Consider the following 12170-nt stretch of genomic DNA (forward strand, 5'->3'; position numbering starts at 1 on the left):
AAAAATTGCCTCATGTATCGAGGCCTTTAACTGTAGTAAACTATACCTATGGTATGCATTGAGTAACAATTTTATGAGTTCAGTTCACACAATGGAATGTCCATATGAATTGTATCTGATTGTTTTTAAAGGAGTGTTTGTTAGCTCAGGAGGTTATAACAGCATGCGATGTCAGCCAATCAGTTAATTCAGCAGTTCATATTTTTCTGGTACCGGTCTGGGGGATATGGCAAGAAGCTGGCTAAAAATGGACATGGTATAATTTCACTGAACATCTAACAAGCTTAGCTTTCTGAATGAACCAGAAAATCAATAGTTATTTCTGAATGATTATCAAAGTTAGATGGCTAATTTGGTTATCCTGCTTTGTGATATACCCCACAGGTTTGGTCTTACTGTATCACTGTTCTGCTCAACCCAACAGTAATCAGATAAGCCTTCCCGAACATAAATAGACCCAGATAAAACAAGACCCCCCAATATACAGTACTATTACAAGTAAACAGTGCAACTGTTAACCCCCCTATGCAGGAAGTGAGAGGCTATTGACCTTTCACATTTTGAGGTCCTACTACTGTGAGCTTAGAGGCCCACTAAAATTCCCGTAATGCGAAGCCGGCAGCTGCAGAGGTCAACTCTCCCCTGCCATCTGCTAATAAGCATGTTTGGTGTTTAAATATAGACCCGGCTACCCCTGTTATTTTTTCAGCCCCACGTTGAATGCTTGAATCCAATGTGTCATTACATGGAGTAGGGTTGTGTGTAGTCCTAAACCCCTAAGGGATATGCAGATGTACAAACGAGGTGGGAGAAGGAGGCACTAGAGAGTTAGAACAAGAAACATTAGAGCTAAACTGTTCTAGGAAGAGGGAATTGGCCTATTGTACACACATTAGGGATCTGTTTTTTGGATTGTAATACAGGGTTTAAATATGCAGGGTGTTATGTCAGGACAGGTGACATATATAGCCTGTAGCACTGTTTCAGTCGCTGTTTCAGTCACCCAACCTCTTGTTACAACCGCAGGTGTTCTACAGTGCAGGGAGGGTAGGCAGGCCAGTTTAAGGGTGTGCATGAGAGTGTGTGTGAGAGATAAAGTGTTACAGACTGTAAACTTCACTCACCTCTCCTAGTTCCAAGTACCCCGCCCCCTTGGCCGGCCCACACACACTCACAGGTAGTTTTAGAGCTGTCAATTTGCCGGTCATGCTGCCCTGCCCCTGCTTGTGTGTGTTCTGCATTGTCACTCTCTATTTGCTACACACACACATGCTCCTACCCACCCCTTTCTCAGTTATCCCCGGTGGAATGAACTTTGGATATGCAGCAGTGAAGTGTGGAACTGTTGCTTGTCAAGTCTGCCAGAGAATGCCTGAGTCATTATTGACGGTGACTCTAAAAGTGGAAAACCTCTCTCCCTGTCCGTCTCTCAGTCCGTCTGGTTGTCTATCTGTCTCTCCACAGGACAACTTCAACGTCTTCCTTCCTGTGGGAAGCTCGGACTAAAGGAGGTACAGCTCTTTCACGCAGGAGACCTCCAAGACACATCCACTAAAGCCACTGTCAAGTAAGTGCTGCTACATATTAGGATGCACATACAGTACCAGTCAAACGTTTGGACACACCTTCTCATTTAAGGGTTTTTCTTTGTTTTTACTGTTTTCTATACTGTAGAATAATAGTGAAGATATCAAAACTATGAAATAACACATATGGAATCATGTTGTAACCAAAAAAGTGTTTGGTTACTACATGAAAAGCGAATGAGTAGGTGTGTCCAAACTTTTGACTGGTACTGTATTTACATACAGATGACAAGATATTGATTATTTTTGTATGTATTGTCTGATCTTTGACTGGAACATACTGGGCCGATTATGTGAGCGGAGTTGAACGGTTGGAAATCCAACTCAGAGATGTGCACCACTCATCCTTTCAAACCGCTCTGCTAAAAACCACTCCATGCACACAGGAAAAAAAACTGCAGCTCCAAATTCGCTCCATTCATTAAAACTACTACCTGGACGTACCATTTGGTTTTGAAGTATTGAAACCATATCAAATCATTTGAATGAAAATTATTTGAATAAACATGAAAAGGTGAATGTAAGAAGCGCACATCATTTCAAATAGACTAAATGTTATATTAAACAGCATATACACACTCTAAATAGGTCAGGAGCCAGACAGGGAGCCAAAAATGAATTATTTAGGCTATATTATTTCAATTATTTTAAGACTATTGCCAACAAAGAAATGCATTGTGAAGCATTTGCGAGTGTGACACAATGGGCTGGTAGGGATATAAAGCGTTCAGCATTTAAACAACATTTTGTTGTATTAAATCATTATTGTCTATAAATTGTGTACACAGGCTGTGACTTACTTAGAATTAAAGACAAATTAAACGGAAAATGACTTATTAGTTCCTTTTAATTCATTTTTAGAAACAGTAGTTTGGCCAGTCTGTGGCTTCAGGCTCATGTGATGGTGCCTGGAGAACAGGCCAGCACCCTCTCCACACCTGCAGAGCCACTGGGGATGCTAAACACCCTTTTGGCCACTCTTGCCAGGCTGGGCAGAGATGGAGAGTTGTTTTTTTTATTTTTATATAAGTAGGCCAAAATGTTTTTAGGCAAAATAACCCAATCAAAAGGGAAAGCCTCTTGAACGTGGCAATATGCCAGGCCTATTGGGCCAAAATCAATTAAGTCCTATTGTATCGATAATAGAACAAAAATTAATGAAATGTTTAATAAATGTCTTTTTATCATCAATTTTTCTCAGCCAATCATCAATAATGTAAGTGCTGTACTTGTTGAATGTCCTTTCCTATAAGCATGCTGAAAGTTGGTTGTCAATTTGTTTACAGTGGAATAGCATTGTATCTGGTCAAACAATTTTTTTATTCAAAAGTTTACAAAGGGTTGGTAACAGGCTGATTGCTCGGCTATTTCAGCCAGTTAAGGGGGCTTTCCTATCCTTAGGTAGGGGAATAACTTTTGCTTCCTTCCAGGCCTGAGAGCACACACTTTCTAGTAGGCTTAAATTGAAGATATGGCAAATAGTAGTGGCAATATCGTCCGCTATTATCCTCATCAATTTTTCATCCAAGTTGTCAGACCCCGGTGGATTGTCATTGTTGATAGACAACAACAAAAAAATGTGCCTCTTCCACACTTGCTTTACGGACTTCAAAAAGACAACGCTTGTCTTTAATAATTTTGTCAAAAATACTTGATTGTGTAGTGTCAGCGTTTGTTGCGGGTATGTCATGCCTAAATTTGCTAATCTTGCCAATAAAGAAATCTTAAAGTAGTTGGCAATATCAGTGGGTTTAGTGATGAATGAGCCATCTAATTCAATGAATGATGGAGTAGAGTTTGCCTTTTTGCCCAAAGTTTCATTGAAAGTAATCCAAAGATTTTACTATCATTCTTTGTCATTTACCTTTGTTTCAAAGTGTAGTTTCTTCTTTTTATTCAATTTAGTCACATGATTTGTCAATTTGCAGTACATTTGCGCCAATCGGTTGTACAGCCAGACCTATTTGACATTCATTTTGCCTCATCCCTCTCAACCATAACATTTTTCAATTCCTCATCAATCCACAGGGATTTAACAATTTTTACTGTCATTTTCTTAACGGGTGCATGCGTATTAGTAACTGGGATAAGCAATTTCATAAATATGTTAAGAGCAGCATCTAGTTGCTCCTCATTACACACCATGGACCAACAAATAGTCTTTATATCAACAACATAGGAATCACTACAAAACATCTTCTATGACCTCCTCACATTATATTATGCCCAGACTCGGGAACTTTGGTTTTCCTATATATGGCTAGTACAGTTGAAGTCGGAAGTTTACATACACCTAGGTTGGCGTCATTAAAACTTGTTTTTCAACCACTCCACAAATTTCTTGTTAACAAACTACAGTTTTGGCAAGTCGGTTAGGACATCTACTTTGTGCATGACACGAGTAATTATTTACAGACAGATTATTTCACTTACAATTCACTGTATCACAATTCCAGTGGGTCAGAAGTTTACATACTGTGACATTAAACAGCTTGGAAAATTCCAGAAAATAATGTCAGGAATTTAGAAGCTTCTGATAGGCTAATTGACATAATTTGAGTCAATTGGAGGTGTACCTGTGGATGTATTTCAAGGCCTACCTTCAAACTCAGTGCCTTTTTGCTTGACATCATGGGAAAATCAAAAGAAATCAGCCAAGACCTCAGAAAAAATATTGTAGACCTCCACAAGTCTGGTTCATCCTTGGGAGCAATTTCCAAATGGTTGAAGGTACCACGTCCAAACAATAGTATGCAAGTATAAACACCATGGGACCACGTAGTCATCATACCGCTCAGGAAGGAAACGCGTTCTGTCTCCTAGAGATGAACGTACTTTGGTGCGAAAAGTGCAAATCAATTCCAAACAACAGCAAACAACCTTGTGAAGATGCTGGAGGAAACAGGTACAAACGTATCTATATCCACAGTAAAACGAGTCCTATATCAACATAACCTGAAAGGCCGCTCAGTAAGGAAGAAGCCACTGCTCCAAAACCACCATAATAAAGCCAACCTACGGTTTGGAACTGCGTATGGCGACAAAAATCGTACTTTTTGGAGAAATATCCTCTGGTCTGATGAAACAAATAATGGTCATCATTATGAAAAAGGGGGAGGCTTGCAAGTCAAAGAACACCTTCCCAACCGTGAAGCACGGGGATGGCAGCATCATGTTGTGGGGGTGCTTTGCTGCAGGAGGGATTGGTGCACTTCACAAAATAGATGGCATCATGAGGAGGAAACTTATGTGGATATATTGAAGCAACATTTCAAGACATCAGTCAGGAAGTTAAAACTTTGGGTCTTCCAAATGGACAATGACCCCAAGCACACTTCCAAAGTTGTGTCAAAATGGCTTAAGTACAACAAAGTCAAGGTATTGAAGTGGCCATCACAAAGCCCTGACCTCAATCCTATAGAACATTTGTGGGCAGAACTGAAAAGGTGTGTGCGAGCAAGGAGGCCTACAAACCTGACTCAGTTACACCAGCTCTTTCAGGAGGAATGGGCCAAAATTTACCCAACTTATTGTGGGAGCTTATGGAAGGCTACTCAAAACATTTGATCCAAGTTAAACAATTTAAAGGCAATGCTACCAAATACTAATTTAGTGTATGTAAACTTCTGACCCACTGGGAATGTGATGAAAGAAAAAAAAGCTGAAATAAATCATTCTCTATACTATTATTCTGACATTTCACATTCTTAAAATAAAGTTGTGATCCTAACTGACCTGAAACAAGGAATCTTTACTAGGATTAAATGTCAGGAATTGTGAAAAACGGAGTTTAAATGTATTTGGCTAAGGTGTATGTAAACTTCCGACTTCAACTGTATATTGTGATCAACATCCGATGGATTGTCTGTAGCCTTAGTACAGATGTGATCAATACATGATTTCATTCCTGTGATGATTTTTGATGATTTCATTCCTGTGCTGTTTGTAAATACCCTGGTAGGTTGATTGATAACTTGAACCAGATTGCAGGCACTAGTTACAGTTTGAAGTTTCTCTTGAGTTGGCAGCCTGATGAAAACCAGTCAATATTTAAATCCCCCAGAAAATATACCTCTCTATTGATATCACATGCATTTCACATGTTATCCAGATATTGTCTGTTAGCACTTGGTGGAGTATAGCAGCTTCCCACCAGAATGGGCTTTAGGTGCGGCAGATGAACCCGTAGCCATATGACTTCAACAGTACTTAACATGAATCCTCTCTAAGCTTTACAGGAATGTGGTTCTGAATATTAACAGCCACACCTCCACCTTGGGCATTTCTATATTTTCTGTAGATCTTATGTATTGCTACCACAGTATCATCAAAGGTATGAACTACTGAACTAGCGGTAAGATTTCTAATGCTTCCCCGGTCTGGACGACCTGGATTGATACACAGAAGATTTCTAACGCTCACTAGCTTCGTTCTGCTTCTCTAGATCATGCCCCATGCTCTAAATAACTCAACTGGCTAGTTTTTCTGTCTGTAAAGGAAAGAGCGGGCTGTAGGTTGATCCTGCAGCTCTGATTGCATAGAGCGAAGCCGTCTTCGTTCCCTTGCTTCATATTTCACCCTATCACTTCTCATCGCACTTCTTTCAGTTTTCACACGCAACAACTGTAGTTTAGACACTGACCACAACCACACAACTACTGACCAGGTACATACTGTAGGGCCCAAAGACCCTGCAACACAACCACACAACTACTGACCACAACTACTGACCACAACAACAACTAATGAAGCACACACACAGCTACTTAACAAAACTACTGACCAAAACGTGAAGTTCCCTCCCAGGAAATAAACATTATTTGAATTTGAATTGAATTTGAACTACTGACCACTACTGACCACAACTACTGACCACAACTACTGACCACAACCACACAACTACTAACCACAAAACTACTGAACCACACAACTTATGACCATTACACCAAACTGTTACAACAAACCAACTTTCACATATTCAGGCTATCCTATCCTATGAACCAACCAATCAATCTTTTCATCTACCTACTTTTTCAATTATAACCAATCACCACCACTACTGCAGACAATACCACTATTTTCTTCAGGAAATGTAATTTTCAGTGATCACTGATAGCCAAAAGAGTTTATTTATTAGATAGAACTACACCTAGCTATCAATAGATCTACATACAAAGCTATCAAATCAAATCAAAGTTTATTTGTCACGTGCGTCGAATACAACAGGTGAAAGGCTTACTTACAGGCTCTAACCAAAAGTGCAAAAAAGGTATTAGGTGAACAATAGGTAAGTAAAGAAATAAAACATCAGTAAAAAGACAGGCTATATACAGTAGCGAGGCTATAAAAGTAGCGAGGCTACATACAGACACCGGTTAGTCAGGCTGATTGAGGTAGTATGTACAGTGACTATGCATATATGATGAACAGAGAGTAGCAGTAGCGTAAAAGAGGGGTTGGCAGGTGGTGGGTGGCGGGACACAATGCGGTTAGCCAATGTGCGGGAGCACTGGTTGGTCGTCCCAATTGAGGTAGTATGTACATGAAGTAAATTGTGCATCTATTTATCTGAAACCCACAGCAAAAATTATTCAGTTGCTTTGTTTTCCTAAAATATCCTGCCTTTTATTCATATCTACTGACAGAAGATCACATTGTCCAATGTCTTTCTTCTTTCAGTTTTCACACGCAACAACTGTGGTCTAGACATTTTTGTAATCTAACTGAACCATTTAGTAGTCTATCAAAGCAATCAGACCAATAATTTTACTACATTTAACTTAGACTATATGTAACTACTATGTTTTAAATAGTAAAGTAAAACTTTTTTTTTTATTCTACCACTACCACAAAAATACTTTTAAGGAGTTAAAGGAAGTCCCACCAATCTATTTTTCTTTTTAAAATATACTGTTGACAACATTATTTAGCATTTTATTTTTATACATTTTTATTAAAATGTACTCTTGTTTGGGGTGGAGCTCATTAGAATAATAATCATACCCAGCATGCTTTGCTAGTGTTAATTTTTACATTTACCTTTGATTTTGGGTATTTAGCATCCTGAGTGACTTACAGTCAGTGCATTCAACTTAAGTACGTAAACAACCACATACAGAGAGATCCTTGATAAAAACCTGCTCCAGAGTGCTCAGGACCTCCTACTGGGTCCAAGGTTCACCTTCCAACAGGACAATGACCCTAAGCACACAGCCAAGACAACTCAGGAGTGACTTTCGGGACAAGTCTCTAAATGTCCTTGAGTGGCCCAGCCAGAGCCGGATTTGAACCCAATCAAACATCTCTGGAGAGTCCTGAAAATATCTGTGCAGCGACTCTCCCCATCCAACCTGACAAAGCTTGAGAGGATCTTCAGAGAAGAATGGGAGAAACTCCCCAAATACAGGTGTGCCAAGCTTGTAGCATCATACCCAAGAAGACTCAAGGCTGTAATCGCTGCCAATGTTTTATATACATTGGCAAAAAATTCTAAAAACCTGTTTTTGCTTTCTCATTGTGGGGTACTGTGTGTAGACTGATGAGGGGGAAAAACTATTTAATCAATTTTAGAATAAAGCTGTAACGAAACAAAATGTGGAAAAAGGTAAAGGGGTCTGAATATTTTCCGAATGCACTGTATCACAGTAATAGCAAGTAAAACGTATTTGTTACCATTACTGAGAATGTGTTGAGGTTAAAGGGGGTACTTGCAGATGTATTTAGAAAATACAAGATACTTGTATCTTAATTCACTACAATACTTAGCAAAAGTATTTTTATTTTATTTTGATACATTAGTCTTTGGGGTATTTTGTAATTGTATTTTGTCATTTCTTCCCATCTGTGTGTATGAGGGCTGACAGTGAATGAGTTGTCTCTTTATTAAATGACAGCTTTGCACACTCTTGGCATTCTCTCAACCAGCTTCACCTGGAGTGCTTTTCGAGCAGTCTTGATGCGTTCCCATTTATGCTGAGCACTTGTTGGCTGCTTTTCCTTCACTCTGCGGTCCAACTCATCCCAAACCATCTGAATTGGGCTGAGGTTGGGTGATTGTGGAGGCCAAGTCATCTGATGCAGCACTCCATCACTCTCCTTCTTGGTCAAATAGCCCTTATACAGCCTGGAGGTGTGTTGGATCATTGTCCTGTTGAAAAACAAATGATAGTCCCACTAAGCACCAATCAGATGGGATGGTGTATCGCTGCAGGTTGCTGTGGTAGCCATGCTGGTTAAGTGTGCCTTGAATTGTAAATGAATCATCAACACTGTCACCAGCAAAGCACCCCCACACCATCACATCTCCTCCTCCATGCTTCACGGCGGGAACCACACATGTGGAGATCATCCGTTCACCTACACAGCATCTCACAAAGACAAGGCAATTGGTACCAAAATTCAAAAATTGTGACTCATCAGACCAAAGGACAGATTTCCACCAGTCTATCCATTGATTGTGTTTTTTGCCCAATCAAGTCTGTTCTTTTTTGCTGTCCTTTACTAGTGGTTTATTTGCAGCAATTCGACCATGAAGGCATGATTCACGCAGTCTCTTCTGAACAGTTTATGTTGAGATGTGTCTGTTAACTGTGTGAAGCATTTATTTGGGCTGCAATTTCTGAGGCTGGTAACTCTAATGAACTTATACTCTGCAGAGGAGGTAACTCTGGATCTTCCTTTCCTGTGGCGGTCGTCATGAGAGCCAGTTTCATCATAGCGCTTGATGGTTTTTGCGACTGCACTTGAAGAAACTTTCTTGAGAAAGTTCTTGACTGACCATGTCTTTAAGTAATGATGGACGATCTTTTCTCTTAGCTTATTTGAGCTGTTCTTGCCTTAAACAGATGGATATTGATGGATATTAGCGTTATTATGCTAATTTCATTTCCACGCAGGACCTATTATAACACATCCCCTAGAGAGGTTAATATGGACTTGGTGTTTTTGCATTAGTCTTTTTGCCAAAAATATCATTTAAGCTGCTCCAAAGCTTTTTGCTATCAATCTTTATATAATTTAGCTTTGTTTCATTGTACTGTTTCTTCTTCTTTTTTAAGGGACCCCTTCCCGTTCTTATCCCGTTAACGGGATTCTTTTTGACAACAGCCAGTGGAAAATCAGAGCACCAAATTCAAAACAGCTAAAATCTCATAATTCCATTTTCTCAAACAATCAACTATTTTACACTATTTTAAAGATAAACTTCTCGTTAATCCAACCACATTGTCCGATTTCAAAAAGGCTTTACGGCGAAAGCATAAAATTAGATTATGTTAGGACAGTTCCAACACAAGAAAAACCACACAGCCATTTTCCTAGCAAGGACAGGCATTACAAATACCAGAAATTCAGCTAAAATGATGCACTAACCTTTGACGATCTTCATCAGATGATACTCCTAGGACATTATGTTACACAATACATGTATGTTTTGCTCGATAAAGTTCATATTTATATCCAAAAACAGTATTTTACATTGGCGCGTAATGTTGAGAAATGTTTTCTCTCCAAACCCATCGGTGAATGAGCACAATGAGCATACATATTACAGAAATACTCATCATAAACTTTGATCAAAATAGAAGTGTTATGCACAGAATTATAGATACACTTCTCCTAAATGTAACCCCTTTGCCAGATTTCAAAAAAGGTTCACGGCGAAAGCACAATTTGCAATAATCTGAGTACAGCCCAGAAGACACCAATAACAAGCAAACAGAAACCCGCCATCTTGGAGTCAATAAAACTAAGAAATTACTTTATAAATATTCACTTACCTTTGATTATCTTCATCAGAAGGCACTCCCAGGAACCCCAGCTCCACAATAAATGTTCGATAAAGTTCATATTTATGTCCAAATAATCAATTTTGTTTGCGCGTTAGGTTCACTATCCAAATCCACATCGCGCATGCTTACTTAGTCCAGACGAAATGTCAAAAAAGTTATACTACAGTTTGTAGAAACATGTCAAACGATGTATAGAATCAATCTTTAGGTTGTTTTTATCATATATCTTGAATAAAATTCCAACCGGACTTATCCGTTCTCTTTAGGAGTGAATATGAACTCAGCTCGCTCCCAAGTCCTTGCGCATGACTGAGCCATGCCTTATATTGGGACACCTACTTCCTTGTGTTGTTATTCAACTCAAATTCACCACAGAATCGTCAAACACCGTTCCAAAGACTGTTGACATCTAGTGGAAGCTTTAGGAAGTGCAAAATGAACCCTAACTCACTGTATACAGTCAAGGCAATCAATCACTTGAAAAAACTACAACCTCAGATTTTTCACTTCCTGCTTGACTTTTTCTCAGGTTTTTGCCTGCCATATGAGTTCTGTTATACTCACAGACAGCATTCAAACAGTTTTAGAAACTTCAGAGTGTTTTCTATCCAATCTATCCAATTCTAGTTTCTGGGCTAGAGTAGTAACCTGTTGAAATTGGGTACGTTTTTCATCCGGCCGTGAAAATACTGCCCCCTAGCCCCAACAGGTTAAGTTGGCAGCTTGACGAAATCCAGTCAATATTCAGGTCACCAGAAAATATACCTCTCTGTTGATATCACATCCATTCTCAAGCATTTCACACATATTACCCAAATACTAACTGTTAGCTCTTGGTGGTCTATAGCAGCTTCCCACAAGAATGGGCTTTAGGTGAGGCAAGTGAACCTGTAGTCATGTTACTTCAACAGCATTTGACATGAGATCCTCTCTAAACTGTACAGGAATATGACTCTGAACATAAATGGTATTGAGATTGCCTGGCTACCCAGAATAATTGCTCCGTTCAAACCCTACGCCATGCCCACGGACTTTTCTTACTCTGCAAGGAGTCTGAATCAGACCATACTCTTTGAGCATGGGCCAGAGCCAGAACACACATGGCTTAAGCAATGTTTTCAAAGTACGTAACTGGTATTGATACTGTGATTGGTTAGAGACGATGCAATCGCTGATGACTTTGTTTACACCACAAATGCTGTCACCCAAACAACTTTCAATGATGGCAGATTAAGACTAAAGTCTGTAGCAAACAACAGAGCAGGGGAATCATTCAGTGTGAGGCGTCAGGCTAGTATCGAGTGGCAGAGATGGCCTAGTTAGTTGGAGCATTTTGTTGGAACAAACAGATTTGAGTATATGTTAAGTATGTGTTAACTATAAATTGATTGGAATAAAAGTGGCTGCAAATTATCACACTGTTAGGGATTTTGCAGGTCCAACTTGTCCAATAATAAATGCACATTTTTGTTACTGTGTGTCTGCTCCGTAATGAATACCACCCAGGTGTTCGAATTTGACATCAGCCGTGGTTGTGTTATGTCTCTTTAATATACAATGCTACGCTAGTATTCACCCAGTGAAACCAAAAACAAAGCGAGCAGAGAAAGAGGGAGCTAGAGACAGAGACAGAGAGAGAGAGAGAGAGAGAGAGAGAGAGAGGTAGACAGCAGAGAGAAAGAGAGAATGAGAAATATTGTGTGTGTGTGTGTGTGTGTGTGTGTGTGTGTGTGTGTGTGTGTGTGTGTGTGTGTGTGTGTGTGTGTGTGTGTGTGTTTTGGTATGCTTCTACAGT

At 39.5% G+C, this 12170-nt stretch overlaps 1 protein-coding gene across 13 annotated transcripts in view; it reads left to right on the forward strand.

Moving 5' to 3' along the window:
- Positions 1-12170, forward strand: part of LOC106586043 (LIM domain only protein 7) — a 126379-nt gene that overhangs the window by 15174 nt on the left and 99035 nt on the right. For 5 of the 13 annotated variants that reach the window (XM_045707643.1, XM_045707637.1, XM_045707645.1 and 2 more), the window contains exon 1: positions 1251-1567. The gene's annotated coding sequence lies outside the window, so the exon portion shown is untranslated. Of the gene's footprint in view, positions 1-1247; positions 1568-12170 lie in introns of those variants that run through there. The other 8 variants (XM_045707641.1, XM_045707640.1, XM_045707644.1 and 5 more) reach the window with 4 other exon arrangements.

This window comes from Salmo salar, chromosome ssa25 (genome assembly GCF_905237065.1).
Source record: "Salmo salar chromosome ssa25, Ssal_v3.1, whole genome shotgun sequence".
NCBI classification, from domain to species: domain Eukaryota; kingdom Metazoa; phylum Chordata; class Actinopteri; order Salmoniformes; family Salmonidae; genus Salmo; species Salmo salar.